Raw genomic sequence first — 22,155 nt, forward strand, 5'->3', positions numbered from 1 at the left:
AATAACAGCAATGCAGTGGGTTGGTGCCGGGTACTCTTTGCCCAGGCCCGAACCTGTTGGAGGGGCCCAGTAAAATTATTTAGCAATTTATTAATTATGACTATAAATGGGACCACATGTCATCAAACAAATCAGGCCCCACAGGCACGTCAGCCCACTGGGGATCTTCCCTGTGAGAACACACCACACCACCAATGCCACCCTGCCCGCAAGTCTTAGTACATCTGCCCATCAGTGGTGTACTGAACCATTATGTAGTGTCTGTCTGGAGACATTATAGCAAATAAAATAATACGATCTAGGTGTCAAGAGCCAAATAGCCATAGTTCTAGCACAGGGCTAACATCTAGGCTATATGCTTTAGACTTGTCCTGGCAGCAATCCTATGGAACCTGTAATCCAATTTTACATTTACACCTATGTATATCAGTTATTGTGAGCGCTCAGTAAAACAGTCTGTATTAGCAGAATTTTTCATTTTTATTCCCCACGTAATCCACTCCTGTACCAGTGACGCCTCTGGTTCCGTGCAAGACTCAGGGATTACTCTGACAAGAGAAGAAAAAAATATAGATACACAGTATCATAAGAGAGCGCTATGCCATAGTACTTGTTAAAAAATTATTTAATTAAATTTATTTAAAAACAATACAATTAATAAAACATATCTTGCACAATTGCTACCACTGCTTGAATTTAGTCCATATGCCTACCAATGAATAAGTCCACAAGTGACTGTCCTCGAGCTCCAAATATAGGATACTTAAGCACAGTATAGTGCTATTTTTGTAACTCCAAATGGACTGCTGATGGTATAAAACATAAATGTTTAAGTGCACGTAGCCGCCGTACATCCAATGAAGAAGCCGCCAACCAGCTCAGTTAGTGTTATTAGATCTGAAGACCCAGCGCTCTCAAGGTATCCCTCCCCACCGCCAGCTGATCTCTCACCGTTGCCGCTGCTGCAAGGCCGGCTGATGTGATGTTATCCGGTGGTGCGCATATGTAGCACGGCGGTACCTTGATGTCCTCGGGGAGGGGAACCAGGCGCTGCTCTGGGTCGCTGTATGAAGATGTATAAAAGGCAACCTCCAATATATAGGGGATCCAGGTGGTTTAAAATGGATAGATGCAGTAGGTAGCCTCCTTAACGCGTTTCACCGTATATAAGTGGTACGGTTTCATCAGAAGGACTATTTATTTTTTATAGTGCGCCGAAAAATAACTTAATAATATTTTTTATTGGTTATTGATATCAGGGATTACTCTGTCTTCATGTGGCACATGAGCGGGCCACAACCCTTCACAGCCAGCTCAATCGCATCCATCCAGCATTCTCCTAGTATAAAGATATAATAAGGTTATTATAATAATGTCTTCATAAACATTCTTATTTTTTTAATATTATTGCCCCAATAATACATGAGTTAAATCAATTAGTATTAAGTAGTGGCAAAGTAATAGATATGTGTAGCGTGGCTCTCTGTTATGGTCTGGCATAAAACGCATGCAATGTGTCCAAGCTCACTTGCCAGAGGCACCTGCAAGTTGCTGGCTGTAACAGGGTGGCAAAGGGGCATTTGCAGGTAGGATTAGTGTTATGTGGGCATATTGCGAGAGTGTAGATGGAAGTGGGGGCTAGTCAGTTACCAATGGGCACAAATGCTAATAGACAACAAGAAAGTGTAACAACATTACTGCAGAACAGCTCAGGGGAACGGTACAACTGCTTACCATAGGTCTCCGACAGGAAGCGCAGAATCAGATGGCGACCCACTAGAGGCATTGTTATTGCTGGGATATGTTCTACTTGGGCCCATTCACAGCCCAGATGGATCGCTATGCAAACACTCGCCATTTGTGTTGGTGAACATAGATGCGTGCGACTCTGAAAGGGACTTAAATGTGCAGCAATATTATCTACATGAGCTGATCATTGCACCAAACACACGGATGAGTCTCCAAATTGGCTACACACCCAGTGTCCAAGCACCTGGAAGATGACTGCGCAAAATGTGTCTGCAATTACTTTTGCATGCTTAAATTGTGGCTATTGGCTGGTTTCCTGTGTGTACACATACGCTTAGTTTCATAGCTGTCATTGTCAGCGCGGACTCACACCAGTCCTGTCCTTGTTCCAAGACCTCAATCTGAAATCAGACTGTATGTGCCAGCAATTCCCTCTACATAGCCCTTACTACACTTAGCCTATGTGCAAACGCCAGGTTGCCATCCAGTTACGCCCCTTCAGCCACACATAGATATGTCAGTGAGTTGCATATGACTCTGAACTGCTCAGCCACTGAGCATGCGCAATGTTAAAAATGCAAGATCCGTCCACAAGACTGACTTGTATGCAATTCTGTATCAGCCCTACAGCTCCTGATAATGGTGCAAGGAAACCCCTGATGACAGTGCTCACTCTGCTTCTTACAGTACCACCCTTTTCTTTATTGGTTGTGTGTTGTTTTATTGTAACCAGCAGCAGCCAATCACCAAAGGAAGGGGCAGTTCTGTCCACTAGCACAGAGGGGTGGGTGGGAACAGGTAGCAATTACCTGGGCATTGCGGTTGATGCTAGATTCAAGTGGCCTAAGGGACCTTTTACGTCAGGGGGAGGAGCCTGGGCTTGCTGGAGGGACTTGGCTGGCCCGGGTCTCTAGTGCACATGCGTCATCTTCCTAAATATCACTTGGTAAATGGCGCCGGCTGAAGAGGAGGGACCCACTTCCCAGACCAAGAAAGGTAAGATGCCTCCCCCATGCCCACCCCCTCTTCCTGATCTGAATGGTGTCGTCCTGTGGAGCGCGTGGGTGCCGCTTCGTGGATCCGCAACTAGATTTTTTTCTATGTATATTTTTCTTTGGGACATGGGCACACCCCCTGTTTAGGCCACATGCCCAATTGCCCATGCAGTACCGGGGCGCAGCTCCCTATGGCCCTGGTGATATCACTAGCCCCATGTAGGCTGTTATACAGTACAAGGAGGAGTTGCACCTGGGTTAAGAGAAGGTTCACCTGGAAATAATACAATACTGCAGCTGATGCAATAATGGAGATAATCACCTTTGGTTACCCCTGGCTTTATAAGCGGCGTTTGGGTGGGGCTCCCCTTTAAAGATTTCTGCTCACTGTTTAAAGTTTTAATTGTGAGAATCTTATTGTAGGGATGCAATTCATGCGTGTGCTAGGAAGGCAGCCTACTCTCCCCATCATTCTCATCCAACCACCTGAGTTGATGATTGCTTAAATGTTCAAGGCAATACATAACAACTAGCCAAATTGCTTAATGATGTAAAATTCAAAGCTAATTATGTGTTCATTAGGGAAATCCTAATCTGTGTTCCTTCATGAGCTGTTCTGCCAGCCCCACTGCACGTTCTGATTAAATGAGCTGAGATGCTGGCTGATGCCGCTTCCCAGCTCTCATTTGTCTTATTTCCCTGGCGCCATACCGTGATCGCGCTACTTGACATACTTTTCTGCTGACTCTACGGGGACACCAGATTTATCAGAAGTTTAGTCATTGAATGAATATGTTAATACACAATGCACAATAAGGGAATTTTTTTAATACATAACAAACATGACTTTAAGTCGATAGTGATGGCTGCCGTATCATTGCCGTGGCAGAAATCTGCTTTGGTATTATGCTCATGATCTGTAAAACAGAATTTTAAGTTGACTGTAACTTGCACTTGACTCCAAGCATCTGGGGGAGGGGTGGATCGTGGCTATGTGAAAGTCCTTTATAACGGTAGATGTATGTAGACAGTTGGGGCTGGAGGCAGGGCCACAAGTAACGTTACCAGTATTTTGAGATCCTAAGATACAAACATTCAGCTGCTGCATCAAAGACGTAAGTGCACTCCGAAGGTTGAGCTGCAAAATTGCTGCCTAATCTAAAGGACATGAGATAAGTAGAACCTGATTCAGGGATGTACGCAAATCCGATGGTTTGTGTACATCTCCAATGGTAGGTGGACTGCGCATGTGCCCTAAGCATCAGCCTGATTGACAGGCTGTTATTTGGAAGGGGGGGGGGGGTGCATGTAAAGCATTCCTGAAAGTGGTGTTGTGTTGCCCTTTTCTGGGAGTACCGAGGCTAGGGTAAGCCTCCCCCCCCCCCCCCCCCCCTGCCAACATCGCCACCGATAGTCACAATGGTGATCTGATGCTGCATCTTTTAATGCACCACTTGGATCTCAGATACTGTCAGGTGGTCTCTTTTTCCTACAGACACCTCCTGCTGCATTAATATTTTTACACAGCACTTCTGCGCCAAATTCTTGTCATCACAACCCTGCCCCCACTGTTTAAAGCTAGTTTGCAGTATTTTACAGTGGGGGCGGGGTTATATGTTTTTGTGGCGCCGCCCCCACTGTTCAAAACTATTATTTGTAGTCTTTTACAGCAGGTGCAGAGCCAGGGGAACACAATTCAATGCAAATCCCATCATTCAATCTCCCACCTGCCTACTTAACTCGGGACATGGATAAACAAGCACCAGTTGGTAACTATGTTGGGAGAGCTCCTCTATATTTGGGAGTTTCCCATACCTTCTGCGAGACTTGGCAAGTATGTTCCATGATATAAAAAGCTCTACCCTTATGTTATCTATTGGATTGATAGATTAAATACACTGTGCCTCAGGGCAGGGCCAGATTAACAATGGGGCGGATGGAGCTACAGCTCCAGGCCCCCACATAAAGACATGGCTGTATGATGATAACAAGTAACCTGGCTGGCCACACAATCAGCCATACAGTAAATCATACGTATTATAAGTATAAATGCACACCCACATGTCACAACCACACCCACAAAACACTGACCACACCCACACAGCAATGGTCACAGCTCCTCCCCTTCTCAGTATAGGCCCATAAAACATTTTCAGCCCCAGGCCCATGTGGACCTTATTCCGGCCCTGACAGAAGTCAATGAGCTATTTACCTAGAAGTCCTCAGCCTGTTTAGGAATCAGTGCATCACCTTTGACTACATATTGCGGTGAGGTTTACCAGCCCTGGTATAAGGTTCTAAGCACTTCTGTAAGAAAATTACAACCTGTATCACTGTGCCCTTTCAAATGAGGTCAGTGTCAGAGTTAATGATGATATGCCAATGTTATCTCCAAAAGCAGCCTACGCTCCTGCCCCCGATGACGCCAGCACCGCCTCCACTCCCGATGGCAACCCGAACCGGCAAATTGCTGGGTCACATTGCAAGCCTAAAAGGGGTCTCATGGTGGGTCACACCCGGGAAGGACCCGTGTACAATTCCCGGGTGCGACCCCTGATTGCAATGTGAACGCGGTATAAGAGGCATCCAAAAGCCAGGTATGTGATCTTTGTATGTCCATGTTCACAAGTGTGTACCAAGTGTGATAGCAGAGTGGTGTAAGAGCAGGGCAGGCAAAGTGCCTTATGAAGTTAAGAATGATTTATTGCGTCAGAGATAGACTGGTGCCCATTCATTTATCACCAGGAGATTGTATTGTGCTAATCTGCCTGTGTGTGATGGGACGGGATCAGTCAGGCCGACACCAGGGATGGATGCAACATAACTTTAATCAGTACGATAGGTACAGGATGGAAGCACAGGCAACGATAAGCAAAACAGTCACTGGACTCAGTGCCCACATGGTAACTGGCACTGCAGTGTCTCTATTCCTGATATGCAGTAGCACAAATATACTGAGGTATATACTGACCCCCTTGGTATATATATATATATATATACACACTGGCCCCCGTGGTAATAGCCAACCCCACTATCACTGGAGGCATTGTGAGTGGAGTGGTACTATCTGTGACCAAACATCAGCAGGTGATATAGGGCATGAAACCCACCCTCTGTGATGGCTTCATGGATTAATGCGGGGTACGTTAGAACGATGGTGCCTTCTGCCAGGGTACAACAGGCTGTAGATATGCTTTGCATCTGTCCCAGCCGTGCTGCTAGTTAACCCTTTTTAGGATCAAAGTTTAGGACCACCCTCTTCTGCAAATCCTTCACTCCCTTGGTCTGTGTGATACTGCCCTCACCTGGCTGTCCTCCTACCTCTCTGACTGTTCCTTCTCTGTCTCCTCTCATGTCTCCACCTCCCCCCCACTTCCATTAACTGTAGGTGACCCTCAAGGCTCTGTTCTTGGTCCTCTCTTTTTCTCTCTCTATGGGGGTGATTCCGAGTTGATCGCACGTAGCAACTTTTTGCTGCTCGTGCGATCAACCTGACGCCGTCTATGGGGGAGTGTATTTTAGCATAGCAGGGCTGCGAATGCTTGTGTAGCCCTGCTATGCTAAAAAAGTTTCAAGTAAAAAAGACCAGGGCTGTAGTTACTCACCCAGTGCGACGGATCCAGCGATGAAGGTCCCGGTCCTGACGTCAGACATCCGTCCTCCAAACGCCTGGCTCTGCCTGCGTTGAACTCACCACGCCTGGAAAACGGTGAGTATCCGCCCCGGAAACGCCTCCCGCCTGTCTGTCTTCTTGCAATTGTCGCTGCAATCACATTTCTCGCTGGCATAGTCGTTGCCCGGCAACAACACGCGTGTGCAATGCATCCGCTGTGCATGCGCATTTGCGACCCGGGCGAACGGGTCGGAATGACCCCCTATACATCCTCTTTAGGAGTACTCATTAGCTCTTTTGACTTACAATATCACCTCTATGCTGATGAAACTCAAATCTACCTTTCCTCCCCTGACCTCTCTTCTGCTCTCCTCACTCGTGTATCCAACTGTCTCTCTGCTATCTCTTCTTGGATGTCCCAGCGCTTTCTTAAACTTAACATGTCTAAAGGGCCCCATACACTAGAACGATAATATCCGATTTCGGGCATTCAGCCCGATGCGCGTTCCCGTAAGCATCGGATCCTCCAGATTGAACGTGCTGCACTAGTGATCATGTCCGACCCCGCAGGCATGGCTTGGATCGCCCAAGATACATTGTATGCAAAAGGACCGCATACCATGTATCGTGGACGATCATGCCGCCTGGGAGGCTGCTGGGTGATCCCCTGCGACATGATGGTCGTACATGTCGCAGTAGTGTATGGGGCCCTTAAGACTGAGCTGATCATCTTCCCACCCTCCCGCATAACCTCACCTCCCATAATTTCATTATCTATAGATGGCACCACTATCTCCTCTAGCCCCCAAGTGCACTGTCTTGGAGTAATCCTTGACCCCTCCCTCTCCTTCAAACCACACATTCAGCACCTCTCACAAACCTGCCATTTTCATGTCAAAAATATTTCCAGGATCAGACCCTCTCTCACCCAGGATGATCTAAGACCCTTATCCACTCACTGGTCATCTCCAGACTGGACTACTGTAATCTCCTCCTGACTGGCATCCCAAACACATACATCTCTCCACTTCAGTCTATCGTCAGTGCTGCTGCCTGGATCATCTTCCTCACCAAACGCACTAAATCCACCTCTCCTCTCTTACTAGCCCTTCACTGGCTCCCTTTCCTCTTCAGAATCCATTTCAAGCTTCTCACACTCACTTACAAAGCCCTCACCCACTCCTCTCCCAGTTACATCTCTGACCTTGTCCCTCATTCCGAGTTGATCGCACCAAGCAACTTTTTGCTGCTGGTGCGATCAACTAATCTTTGCCTATGGGGGAGTGTATTTCTGTATAGCAGGGCTGCGAATACTTGTGCAGATCTGCTATGCTAAAAAAAGTTTCCTGCAAAACAAGACCAGGGTAAGAGTTACTTACCCTGTGCGACTGATCCAACGATGAAGGTCCCGGTCCTGACGTCTGACATCCGCCCTCCAAACGCCTGTACACGCCTGTGTTGGACTCACCATGCCTGGAAAATGGCGAAATGCCTCCCGCCTGTTCATCTTCTTGCGATCGCCGCTGCGATCACATTTGCCGCTGGCGGCGGCGTTGCCCGGCGACGATCGTCGCCAGGCAACGACACGCGTGCGCAATGCGTGCGCTGTGCATGCGCATTTCCGACCTGTTCGCACCACAGCGAGGAACCGCTGCATGCGAACGGGTCGGAATGACCCCCCCCTTATCTCCTTTTACACTCCCGCCCATCCTCTTCGCTCCTACCTTCTCGTACCTCCAAGATTTTGCACGTGCTGCTCACTTTCCTGGAATTCTCTACCTCTCCCCCTCAGACTCTCCACCTCTCTACAAAACTTCAAACGGACTCTCAAGACACACTTCTTCACCAAACCCAGCCGTTTCTCATCCTAAGTCTTCTGTGGCCCACGTCAATTTCTACCCCATCTGTATCACCCATGTTTGTGTGCCCCTCCCCTTTAGAATGTAAGCTCTCACGAGCAGGGTCCTCTTCCCTCATGTGCTTTTACATCTCTTACTTAACCTATCTTCTTTTCAAATACTCCCCTTGATGGCACCAAATCCTTGTTTCTGCCACCCTGATACTTATTTCAGTGCTGTTTACAGACGCAGCTATGTTTATATACCCTGTACTTGTCCTATATTGTATTGATCTGTTGTCTTTATGTTTTGCTTATTTGTTTACTCTGTATTTGGGCGCTGGGAATCCCATGTGGCGCCATATAAATAAATGCTAATGATAATAACGTTTACTACTCTTCCCGGGCACATCCAGCTGGGTTGTAAGGTCTGGACTGATATGGGATATTTGCCAAACACCTGGTATAATTTAAACATTAGGCTAACAGGGGAAAACACACTCACAGTATAACAATATGCAGAAATTTGCCAATATGAGTGGATAGGTGAGGGACTGATCACAAGTACCGGACAGGGCAACTGTAATTATTGTTAAGGTCCCATCCCCAGCTTCCTTCATACTAGGGGGCTAATTCAGACCTGATCGGTGCTGTGCTTGTTCGCACAACAGCGATCAGGCATGAATTGCGCATGTGCCGGTACCGCAGTGCGCCGGTGCATGCCAGACAGCCGACGACTGTCTTTACCTAACGATCGCCTCTGCCTGATTGACAGGCAGTCGCTGGGTGGGAGTGGGCGGGGTGGCGGCATTAACCGCCATTTAAGGGGCGCGGTCCGGCCAAAGCAGACGTGGCCGGACCATGCCAAGGGCGGGCTGTGGCGGCTGCGTGACATCACATGCAGCCGCTGTGACCTGGGCAGCGATGAGTAGCTCCCGGCCAGCGCGCAGGAGCTGCGCTGGCCGGGAGCTACTCCTGAAGTACAAAAGCGGCGATGCTTTTGTACTTCTGCGACGGGGCAGGGACTGACATGCGGGGTGAGCTAGCCTTGTGATGGGCGTCCCCCCGCATGTCAGTGTGCCTGATCATAGCTGTGGTAAATTTAGCACAGCTACGATCAACTCTGAATCACCCCCTATGCCTCCCTTACAATGACCTCTCTTATTACTAAACATGCATGTGTAGGGGAACCTGTTCTGCTATTCATCCACAACACCGTGATGATGTTCAGATTAAGAGGAATATTCAGTTGAATTAGGGAAAATTTTCTCTGCGGCGTGCAAAATTTTGGCCAGCGCAGGTGTTTTGGCATTCAATTAGACACAGGAATTGTAGCTGCGGTCATTTTTTCTCTCTCACAGCTTCAGAGTAGGTGCAAACTATGGAAAAAGCATTATTTTAAGGTAAACTTTTTGGGTCTTGGTTCAGAACGCCTGGGACCCTCTACCCTCTTCACCTATAATGACTTTTTAGGCAATTAATTAGCTTAATTGGGCCAGTTAAGGGATATCCCGGATGAACAGTTACATGCTCTTTTTCATACCGCCCAACTGTCACGATTTTCCAGGGACAGTACCGTTTTTTGGGGACTGTCCCGCTGTCCCATTCGCGGGACGCAGTGTCCCACGGCGGAAGTCCCTCTTCCAGAAATGAAAATGTTGCGTGGTATGCTTTTTTTTTGCTTTACTCCCATCTCAGAATATGGCTCTAAATTAGTACCTGGGTAGCTAATCCAGGGAAGTTACAGCGGTAGGTCTACGTCTACTTGCGTCTACGTCCAAAAACTGGGTCAATTTACGGATTCCAGTAGCAGAAAGAAAATTCAGTCTTTAATGAGAAAGAATATTCTGTCTATAGTGAAACTCTGTAGATCCATCCAATGGATAACCAAGGATGAGAGAATGCAGGGAAGCCTTCCAAAGCCAAATGTCTTTAGAGATAAATGGGTAATCATAGAAATCTAATAGTTGAAACACAGGTAATTATCCAGTGTAGTCAGGACCACAAGCTCAGAGTAGCTGGTTCACAGAGACTAACTCAACAAACCGGCAAAATGTGGTTTTCAGAAAGCTGCTTGTATATGTCTGCACAAAGCCTCAGGTATTGGCAACGTATTACTAACAGCAGGTCATAGGCTATACACTGATGCAGATATACATACCCTCCAACTATACCTTTTTGTCCGGTACAGTACCGTTTTTTTATGGTCTGTACCGGACAAAAAGGGCTTTGTTCCCTGATTTTTGACTCTCTAAATCTCCATTGAAAGTATAGGAAAGGGGTCATGGCCATGCCTCCTTTACCAGTGGCCACGCCCCTTTTCCTCATTTGTACCGGTTTTCGAGTGTAAAATGTTGGAGGGTATGGATATACACTGCTGAAATTAAAAAGTGTGCAGTGATTGAACCTGTAACTCACTTGTGTAGATATACTGCTTCAACACAGAACCAAAGTCCTACTAGTGTAAGAAACCCTGCAGCAGAACAAGTGCGCCATTTTGGAAAAATATCCTCGAATGCTTTGATGGGCAACAGTAATACATGCAAAATCAGATTTGTTTGAAAAATAATCTTTAGTAAATATACCTCAAGCACTGAATTAGTAAGGGCCTTGACAGAGGCTATATGCAGTCATATATGTACCCACCTCCTACATTTGACGTTGGCAGTGTGTAGCCCATGAAGAACGCCACGTGTCGTGCGCTGGCTTGGTGGGTATATAAGGTGTGCGATAGGCCGTCTGCACACACATCACTTGTTGCTGCCATGGATAAAAGGGGTGATTTTTCCAGTTACAAAAAGGGGTGATTTTCGGCTTTCAAGCCAAGGGTGGTAGTATTTCTGACACAGTGCCGTTGGTGAACTGTTTGGATGCTGCTATGGTGAAGATGTATCGTGAATGGGCAAATGGCACCATTGCGAATAACTGACGTGGAAACTGCGGAGCACCACACTCCATTGATGTGATAGGTAAACGTCGGCTACGAGACTGCATGAGGGCTGACCGACGCTACAGTGGAGCAGCTTACCGTCAAAATAAACCTGGGGGCTACCAGACGTGTGTGTAAGACAAAAGTTCAGCCCGTCTAGCTGCTGTCCGTGCTGCACATGGCGGTTATTCTGGCTATTAGCTGGTGATCATAATAATGTGACTCGACCGTATATATCTATACATCTGTCTCGCTGCCTGGGGAGTGAGGCTACAAACCTAATTTGGTTTATTTCAGTCCTATTGTTGAAGAGGTTATTTAGTGCTTCATTGTGATCGGCTGGTAATATCAGATAAGCTCTAATATCATAATTTTATATATAAGTTATGTGCACTTTGACAATAATACCCCTTTCACATCGCACTAAAAACCCGGTATCGACACGGCATATTGCCGTGTCGAAACGGGTCCGTGTGCGATGTGAAAGGTCCTTTGGTGAATTAGCGGGTCGTCTGACCCGGTAATTCAACCCGGTAAAAAATAAGGGTTATTACCGGGTTGATTACCGGGTCAGGCGCAGTGTGAATGGGAGCCGTTCCGATGCGACACGGCTCCCATTCACATGATAGGCAGAGGCGGCGCAGGAGATGAGCTCATCTCCCGGCGCCGCTTCCACCCCCGCCCCTGCTGCGCCCTCCGCTGCTATGGCAACCGACCCGGTATATATTGCCGGGTCGGAAAGCCAGCAACGGAGCGCAAATGCCGGATCCCACCCGGTAAGTACACGTTTCTCTTACCGGGTAGGATCCGGCATTTGCGATGTGAAAGCAGCATTAGATTCTTTGTGTCATACTAATCTGGGGACCAGGGGCGTAAGTTTATCCCAGTCGTCCGGAGGCAAGTTGGTGTTTGATGCCCTCTTTGGGACTGGACCCAGTGGGTCAGGGTCAGACTCAAGAGATTCAGCTGTCCATAGCATGCAGAATCAGTGTTCTTCGGCAGGTCCCATCTCTGAGTCCAACAGGAGTACCAAGTCGAGTCGATTACATCTGCAGCAGCAGCAGGTGCGCCACAGAGTTCTGTTGGAAGAGCAGCAGTCACACTTGGATCCTGCAGGTACCCCATCAGGGCGTGGAGCCCAGCAGCAGGCGTCTCCATTGCCTCTGGGAGTTCCGACCCTGCTGGGGACTATGGGCCTAATTCAGAGATGGAAGAAAGTTCAATGCCGCATGCAAACAGCATTATATATTCATCCGATCTCTGTGAGAGGCATGCAGGAGACGTCTCATGAGAAGACACACCTCCTGCATGTACCTGCGACAGATGTCACAAGCTTTGATCCAACATAGCTTTCATCATCCAACATCATGAGATGTTTCCTGCAGAAGGCCAGTTGAGTAAACCTCAGCTTGCCAATGGAAGTATGGGCTGCGAGTCCAGGAAGTCTACGTGGTGACCCCCCCCCCCCCCCCCCCCCGTTTTCATGAACGCAGCCTTTCCTCTGCCCCCTCCCCACTACCTCAACGCCACTGCCTGTCAATCAGGCAGTGGCAGAGGGGAACTACGGGCATCATCACAAGGCCCGTTCTGCACATGTGGAGAATGGGCCTTGCGCAGCCGCAGATTCCCAATAATCGGGAATCTGCATGGATTATGTTACAGTACCTGCTGCAACCTCTGAATCAGGCCCTATGGACCTTGGCCTCTTTTTAGGTATCTTGGCTTGGGAGTCTGCAGCTGGAGAAGACAGTAACAACATTGAGCAACCACAGATTTGGTGAAATATGAACTGTACTAAGATATATAGATATATAGTATTTACTGTATATAGAGTTGATAGGGGCTAATGGTACACCAAGGTAGAATGGAGAAGATGTGATCACAAAAATATCTTCTCATGCACCCCACTGTAAGCGTATTTAATCTAACTTGTGTCAGCTGTTTCCCTAAGTGTCTTACAGCAGGTATGCTGTCACGATCCGGGTATCTGGACGCCATTTCTTACCCATCAGATGCCTCCTAAGGCTGGCTCAGCGCTCCAGGACCGGATCCCATCTGTTATCCTGATGTGTACATTCCTGTATCCTCTCCTGTCTCTCTGAGACGCTGTCACAGTAAACGCCATATTACACCTGGCATGGCGTCTCCCGCGGCCTCCGCCGCCGTCCCTGAACTTCTGCATGCAGAGTGTCTGAGTGGCGATTACGTCAGCCGCGGCCTCCGCTGTGTCCGCGTGGTTGGATGTGCATCTGTCAGCCTGGCGCCTCCTGTCTCCACAAAAAAGAAGAAAAGTGGGTGGGCGCTAGTTTAATGGCTACAGACACCAAAAATATATATAAATGCTGTTGTACTGGTTGCAGCTTCCCAAGGTTGAGGTGCTGATCCTCAACCAAAAAAGTTGCAGAACAAAGAATACTCAGAGAAGCGCTACCATTCAACAGCATAAATAAATTTATTATTAAAAAACATATAAAAACTGTCACAATTCAGTGAATAAACCGAATATCCTGTATTATAATTAACTCATGTATTATGTATCAAACAATCATAACACAGATGGTAACAATGTATATGCATATAATAGAGACTCCCTGGAAGAAAGATAACCACCTGTTTTCTGGTGGAGACTGCAACAATATTAATTAAATGACCATCCTTATATTAAGCTCCATGCATGGACTAATGAGTCATATAGATTTAATGAGAATTTCTTTCAAAGTCCAGCCACTTTTGAATGATGTAAATGTGGTGTGGTTCTAATATGACCACCATTTAGTGGAGAGCTTAGGTGCTCGCAGTTAATTACTTCCAACTGAAATTAAGGCTTACTGGGTAGCTCTAATGGACATGCTTCCATATATATTACAATGACTTTAAGCTGTGACCGCTATTTGAAAAGTCCCGTGTATATGGCTTACCCAGACCTTTCCATGGTAAGAAGATTAATTGCAGTCTCCTTAATATTGGTGGGCGCCGGCTGCCCACACTGTTGTACTGCTGTACGTCGATGTCGAGACGCTGTTATTGAACCAGATGGAGATCAGGCTTCAAGTGCTGGTGTCGGAGCGTAGCTGTATGTCTGTAAGTCGTACGCTCGTAGCTCCGTCTGCGGGAGCCGCCGAACACCCTTACACACTGATGTGAAGGTGCGGCTGTATGTCCACAAGCCGTGCACTTGTATTCTGTTAGCGGGAGCCGCTGAACACACTCCTTGTGTGTGGATGTTTGATGAGCCCAGGATATCGGATAGATGTCGGGCGGATGCTTGACGCGTTTCTCAGCCTCAAGACAGGGGCTGTTTCATCAGAAGTACCGCCTCTATGGTGTTGGGCATTTTTATATACCCCTGGAGTTCTCTGATTGCTGTAACAGGTATCAGATGTCAATCAGCTAATTAAAAACTGTGTCAGCTGCGTGCAACTGCAAACCCACAGACTCATGCTTATATTGAAAGACAAATAACTTTTTATATCTGATAGCTTTTTAATTTACCGTTTCATTCTATTAAAAAATCAGAGAACCCTACAATAATTAATATATATAACTTAATAATTAAGAATTACATATACCAAAATAATAATTCAAAAAATAATGATAGGTGTCTAGTAGCCATATCGTTACCATGTATTTAAAATAATTAGTCTCAAAAAATCTCATGACCATCATATAATTAGTTAAGAAATTATAGCTTTAAAGAAAAAGATATAGCAGAGTAGTAGAGATATTATTATATCTTTCACAACCATTTTATAAATATATGTACCAACATAAAAAACATGTCATACATGTATTGGATCCTGTCCTACCATTTCGGATAACACTCACAATATTTTGATGTAGCCTATTTCACTAAACTCATAAAAATACCCAAAACTATTAAATGATGAATATAACCATTCATGAGAAGCAAATAGCTCCTATATTATTTATTTAATTTAAAATTAAATTAAATTAAAAACTATAATGAAAAACACTAAATAAAAAATTAAATAAAAAATTATATAAACATAATAATAAATGTAAGTGAAAATATATATATATATAGATATATATATATATATACATTAAATGTCTCGACATTCATATATTGGGGGGATCGGGATGTACTAAAAAATGGGAGAAGGAAACACATAAATAATTTTTGATTAATTTTTAATTAATCTATATATCTTGGGAGGTCAGGGAGCAGAGGGGGGGAATGTTATACATTATTAAGTTCTATGGTGTCATTAAGGCCTAGAGGGACCATGGTTCCTAGTTTGAAAATCCAGAATGCCTCTTTACGACAGAGTTTTGAAAATCTGTCGCCTCCTCTAACTGAAGGAGGGATCTGTTCAATGGCTTGAACTCTTATATCTTTAAGGATTCCCTTGGGGCATGTTCCGAAATGACATGGTAGACTATGTGTTCTATTACCATTTATAAGGAATCTCCTATGTTCCAAAAACCGAACATTTAAAGTTCTGGTGGTGCGGCCAACATATTGTAAACCGCATCCACAGGAGATAACATAAATAACATAACCAGACTGGCAATTGAGAAAGGAACTTAGTTCAAACAATTCTTTATTACTAAATGATGTGATGGTCTTACACCTATGTGCAGCATGATCACATGTGTGGCACCTGGGTTTGCCACACCTAAAAAACCCTTTTGGTTTAGGGGCTTGATCTAACCAGTTACACACAGCTAATGCCTTATTATGGTCTGGTTTAAGCATACTGGGTGCTAATTTATGTTTGAGACTATCAGCCTTTCTAAAAACGACTTTCCGGGATTCCTGTAGATCTTTTTTCAGATACTTGTCAAGCTTCAACAAACTATAGTTTTTATTTATGATGCGTTTAATTTCGGTGGCTGATGAATTATATTTTGTTATGAAGGTAAGAGAACCTTTAGTGGTGTTTTCTTTTTGTGATGCAAAATTTGAGGTCCTATTTTTCTTGGGTACTAGGAGTTCTTCCCTCGTCTTGGAATTAACTTCCACCAAAGTTCTTTCTAAAAGATCTTTAGGGTATCCTTGTCTCAAGAAAGATGTGAACATATTTTCAACCTGTATGGCATAATCTATGTCGTTAGAACAATTTCTGCGGACACGCATGAATTGGCCTTTGGGTATATTTGTCTTCCAGCTATTGTGGTGACAGCTATCAAAATGAAGATACTTGTTGCAATCAACTTCCTTAGTGAATGTGACAGTGTGGAGCTGATTGTTAATCACCTTTAATGTTAAATCCAAAAAATTGAGAGTGATATCACTCACATTGTGTGTGAATTTTAGGTTGAACTCATTATCATTCAAATTATTAATCAGCTCTGTGACCGTAATAAAATCCCCATCCCAAATAATGCATAAATCGTCGATGTACCGCCCAAAAAAGACCAAGCTCGCTCCATATCCACCACCCCAAATGTGGCGCTCCTCGAAGCGCCCCATATAGAGATTGGCGAAACTTGGAGCGAACTTGGTCCCCATCGCGGTACCAAGTGACTGCAAAAAAAATTGTGATTCAAACAAAAAATAATTGTGCGTTAATATAAATTGTATCGATGATAATAAAAAGTTACGTAATGACTCTGAAATAGTACTATCTTCCTGTAGGTAATGTTGCACTGCCAATATCCCTTTTTCATGTGGGATATTGGTATAGAGTGCTTCTACATCGCATACTATAATTTTATAAGTGTCTTTCCAGACAATTTTATTGATTTTATTCAAAAAATCAGAAGAATCTCTTAAATATGATTGGAGAGACATTACGTAACCTTGTAAATGTGCATCAACAAAAGAAGATAAATTAGTGGTAAGTGACCCAACACCTGAAATTATAGGGCGACCTGGTGGCTTGGTGATGTGTTTGTGAATTTTCGGTAAATGATAATAAATGGGAATAACAGGGTGCAAAGAAAACAAAAAGTGCCAAGTATCCTTTGATAGCGTGCCCTCCACAAGAGCATTGTCTAGGAGTATCTTTAGCTCTTTTTGATAAGCAGAGGTGGGGTCTGACAACAATTTTTTATAAAATAACGTATTGTTTAGCTGTCTATTAGCTTCAGAAATGTAATCCATACGATTTTGTATTACCAGCCCCCCACCTTTATCGGCCTGTCTAAAAACCAAATCGGTGTCCGCCATTAATTTCTTGAGAGCTAATCTCTCTTTTTTAATGAGATTGTCCCCATGGAATTTATTTTTGCCTTCTCTAGACTCTATTTTTTGACAAAGCTTCCTAAAATCCTCCATGGTGGAGGAATAGAAGCTCTCTACAAATGGCCCTTGGTATTGCAGGGGATAGAACTCAGATGGTTTTTTAAAAGATATTTCTCTTTTGTTCACATCATAAAGCTTAATGTTTGCTTCTGGTACCCCACATCCTTCGGCATTTTCTGAAAGGAGAGATTCCAGAATTTCTAACGGGATTTGATCATTGGAGTCCAATACAATGGGATTCCCCATGAGATCCTTTCTGTTTAATTCCTTAATGGCAAAATATCGCTTACGACTTAAAGTTCTAATGAACCTATTCAAATCAACAAAAAGACCAAACAAATCAGGCTTTACAGAAGGGGCAAATTTGAGGCCCTTTTTAAGCAAAGTTATCTCATCGACAGACAAAGACCTGTCGGAGAGATTGAATACCCCTGTGGGGCTTATCTCCTCCTGAGGTTTTTGTTTGGAATTCTTGCTGAATCTCCCCCCTCTACATCCTCTCTTTCTTCTTCTACCTCCTCTCTTCCCCTTTTTCCACTCCATTTTATCTCGTAATCCTCCCTTTCTCGCAATTGTGGAGACCTTTGATGATTGGTGTAGTGACCCTTTCCTAAAAAACGTGAATGTTGTCGGGTAATTGGAGATTTTCTCCTAGCCCCTCCATATGGAGAAAATGAGTCAGATATCTGGTGTATATTATCTCCTAAGGGTTCAAACCTATTATAAGTAGGGATCTCTCTATGATGAACCTCCCTTGTTTTGGTATGATATTGTTTCTGACCTCCCTGGGAAGTATCTCTTTGTCTATAATTTTGTTGTCTAGATGGACTTACATTCCGTTTATTATAGCCCCTTTGGGTGTGGTTATAGTGATCTCTCCTATTATTCCTATTGTTCGAGAGGTCCCTATAGGGCAATGTATGGCTGGATCTATATTCTTTTCTATTATAGGTGCGGATCTGATCCCTTTCGTAATCTTCCTTATCCCTATACATTTTTTCATCTTTCTTATTGATGAGTTCTTTTTCAAAATCTTCTACTCTGCTATTTATCCTACTGTCTCTCATTTCAAAACTGGGGTGTTGAGAAAATTTCTTTAAATCCCCATGAACTTGTTCAATCTCTTTTTGTATCTCTGAAACTCTTTCTGCTCTATATTTGATTAACAGTTTCATAAGGTTTTTGGAACAGTCATCTAGGGCATTATTCCATTTTTCCATAAATCCCTCATCCTCTTTGAATGAGGAATTTTTAAAAATTCTCAGACCTCTTGGGATCAGGTCCCTGTCCAAATATTTTTGGAGAGTGATCTGATCCCACCAGTGTCGAGTTTCAGCTAGACATAGTGACTCCATTTTGTTGAACAATTTAAACATGTCACTCTTATCGTCAGGGTCAATACTTTCAACATTGTCCCCAAAATTCATAGTATATTTACTTCGTCTTTCTAAGCGTTCTGTTATACACTTAAGACCTGACATGGTAAAAACTGAGCTGCCCACCAATCAGCAAAGTGAATACACAAAAAAGAAGAAAAGTGGGTGGGCGCTAGTTTAATGGCTACAGACACCAAAAATATATATAAATGCTGTTGTACTGGTTGCAGCTTCCCAAGGTTGAGGTGCTGATCCTCAACCAAAAAAGTTGCAGAACAAAGAATACTCAGAGAAGCGCTACCATTCAACAGCATAAATAAATTTATTATTAAAAAACATATAAAAACTGTCACAATTCAGTGAATAAACCGAATATCCTGTATTATAATTAACTCATGTATTATGTATCAAACAATCATAACACAGATGGTAACAATGTATATGCATATAATAGAGACTCCCTGGAAGAAAGATAACCACCTGTTTTCTGGTGGAGACTGCAACAATATTAATTAAATGACCATCCTTATATTAAGCTCCATGCATGGACTAATGAGTCATATAGATTTAATGAGAATTTCTTTCAAAGTCCAGCCACTTTTGAATGATGTAAATGTGGTGTGGTTCTAATATGACCACCATTTAGTGGAGAGCTTAGGTGCTCGCAGTTAATTACTTCCAACTGAAATTAAGGCTTACTGGGTAGCTCTAATGGACATGCTTCCATATATATTACAATGACTTTAAGCTGTGACCGCTATTTGAAAAGTCCCGTGTATATGGCTTACCCAGACCTTTCCATGGTAAGAAGATTAATTGCAGTCTCCTTAATATTGGTGGGCGCCGGCTGCCCACACTGTTGTACTGCTGTACGTCGATGTCGAGACGCTGTTATTGAACCAGATGGAGATCAGGCTTCAAGTGCTGGTGTCGGAGCGTAGCTGTATGTCTGTAAGTCGTACGCTCGTAGCTCCGTCTGCGGGAGCCGCCGAACACCCTTACACACTGATGTGAAGGTGCGGCTGTATGTCCACAAGCCGTGCACTTGTATTCTGTTAGCGGGAGCCGCTGAACACACTCCTTGTGTGTGGATGTTTGATGAGCCCAGGATATCGGATAGATGTCGGGCGGATGCTTGACGCGTTTCTCAGCCTCAAGACAGGGGCTGTTTCATCAGAAGTACCGCCTCTATGGTGTTGGGCATTTTTATATACCCCTGGAGTTCTCTGATTGCTGTAACAGGTATCAGATGTCAATCAGCTAATTAAAAACTGTGTCAGCTGCGTGCAACTGCAAACCCACAGACTCATGCTTATATTGAAAGACAAATAACTTTTTATATCTGATAGCTTTTTAATTTACCGTTTCATTCTATTAAAAAATCAGAGAACCCTACAATAATTAATATATATAACTTAATAATTAAGAATTACATATACCAAAATAATAATTCAAAAAATAATGATAGGTGTCTAGTAGCCATATCGTTACCATGTATTTAAAATAATTAGTCTCAAAAAATCTCATGACCATCATATAATTAGTTAAGAAATTATAGCTTTAAAGAAAAAGATATAGCAGAGTAGTAGAGATATTATTATATCTTTCACAACCATTTTATAAATATATGTACCAACATAAAAAACATGTCATACATGTATTGGATCCTGTCCTACCATTTCAGATAACCATTACTGTTTTCATTACCACATGGATTCAGGCACGGATACAGAGGGGGGCGGTGGGGGCGATCGCCCCCCCTAGCACACGTCTGCCTACAGACAATCTGTCTGTGAAGTCCTGCTCCTTAACCCCTTCCTATCTCAGCTGGCCGTCAGCTATAGTCAGTCAGCTATAGTCAGTGGTGTGAGTCGCAGCAGCTCACAGCGGGTGCCCCTTCCTCCTCACTCACCCTTTTGGCCTGCACGGCAGTTAATCAATCAACATAGTTTGTTGATTGAGACTGCTTTCATCTCCCCAGCGTCTCCTTGCTGATAACAGATCCAGGAAGTGTGGCTGTGTGTTGGGGGCGTGGCTTCACTTATAAGACAGGCTAGTGGGCTAATACAAACAGTATACTATAGTGTGTTTACTTTTTTCCACACTGAGAGCATGCTGCATTCCTGCACCCAGAGACCAGCCAGAGGGACTTTCCTGCCAATCTGTGCCATTGACCAGCCTGTGGAAAAGGGACCATCTTACCAGCCTGTTGCAGAGGAACCAGCCAGTAAGAGATCTTCTTGCCATATTCCCTAGGCAGGGTATTACAGGTTGAGTCTCACATATGTGCGATACAGTAGAACAGAGGATGTCTGTAGTAGATGCACTTATAGGTTTTAAAATATTCCTTGTATTTCATAATATTAAACATTACATATCATGTCCTGTCAGTGAAATACTAAAATAATAGAGAGATGCGTGTAAAAGTACAGAAAATGTGTATAAAAATGCTATACAAGAAATATGGTGTATGCTAATCTGTCCTCTATTTGGTTACTTTCTCATAACACCATACTCCTTCTACAAGGTATCAACTCGGAATTGTCCTCACCGTGTAATTCCCCTACAAGGTGCCCTCACTATAGCCTCACAAATGAGTATTAAGTTTAACGTCTTCAAGTTCCTGTATAGCATTGGTCCTATAATGTGCATCAGTTTATATATCAGTGGGAGAGATCCCTTGATTATAAATGGCACCCTAATAGCTGGTAGGGATATATTGCAAGATAAGCAGGTAAAGGATTTGTTAGTGGGTGTTTGGTATAATAATCACTTCTACAACACATCAAATCAAAGTCCCCCAATATAACATCTATCCAAATCCCTAGAAATATTTCAATTGCTTGATATGGTGCGTCCTCGGGAGCCTCACTCTCTTATAACTGATGTCATTACAGACAAGGGGCCTAATTCAGACCTGATCACTGCTGTGCATTTTCTCACAGCAGCCGTTCAGGTTTGAACTGCACATATACGCTGGTGCATGCCAGACAGCCGACGGCCATCTCAGCCCTGCCAGGCAGAGGCGGACGCTGGGCAGGAGGGTGCGGGCCGGTGGCGTTTTGCTGCCTTTTTAGGGGTGCGGTCCAGGCAACGCAGGTGTGCCCGGACCGTGCGGGGGGCAGGCTGCTGCGTGACGTCACACGCAGCCGCTGTGACCCGGTCAGTGACTAGTAGCTCCCTGCCTGTGCGCAGGAGCTGCGCTGGTAGGGAGCTACTCATCAAGTACAAAAGCATTGCCGCTGTGCGATGGTTTTGAACTTGTACGGTGGGGAGTCAGACATGCGGAGCGGACTAGCCTTGTGCTGGGTCCCCCCCCCCCCCCCCCCCGCATGTCTGAGTAACTGATCGTAGCTGCACGGCTACGATCAAGTTTGAATTATGCCAAATGTCTTGTCACTACTGTTGCCACAAATGCCGTATTTTGATGGCCCTCTATTATGCC

The 22,155-nt window shown here is 44.5% G+C and overlaps 1 long non-coding RNA gene across 1 annotated transcript; it reads right to left on the reverse strand.

The window, feature by feature from the left end:
- Positions 1–502: 502 nt before the first annotated feature.
- Positions 503–20,707, reverse strand: LOC134980101 (uncharacterized). The gene is made up of 3 exons (XR_010190330.1): positions 20,623–20,707; positions 13,129–13,390; positions 503–1,339 (listed from the first exon to the last, which is right to left on the reverse strand). It is a non-coding gene; the product is annotated as an uncharacterized LOC134980101 (long non-coding RNA).
- Between the last annotated feature and the right edge of the window lie 1,448 nt (positions 20,708–22,155).

Source organism: Pseudophryne corroboree, chromosome 12, assembly GCF_028390025.1.
Source record: "Pseudophryne corroboree isolate aPseCor3 chromosome 12, aPseCor3.hap2, whole genome shotgun sequence".
NCBI lineage: Eukaryota > Metazoa > Chordata > Amphibia > Anura > Myobatrachidae > Pseudophryne > Pseudophryne corroboree.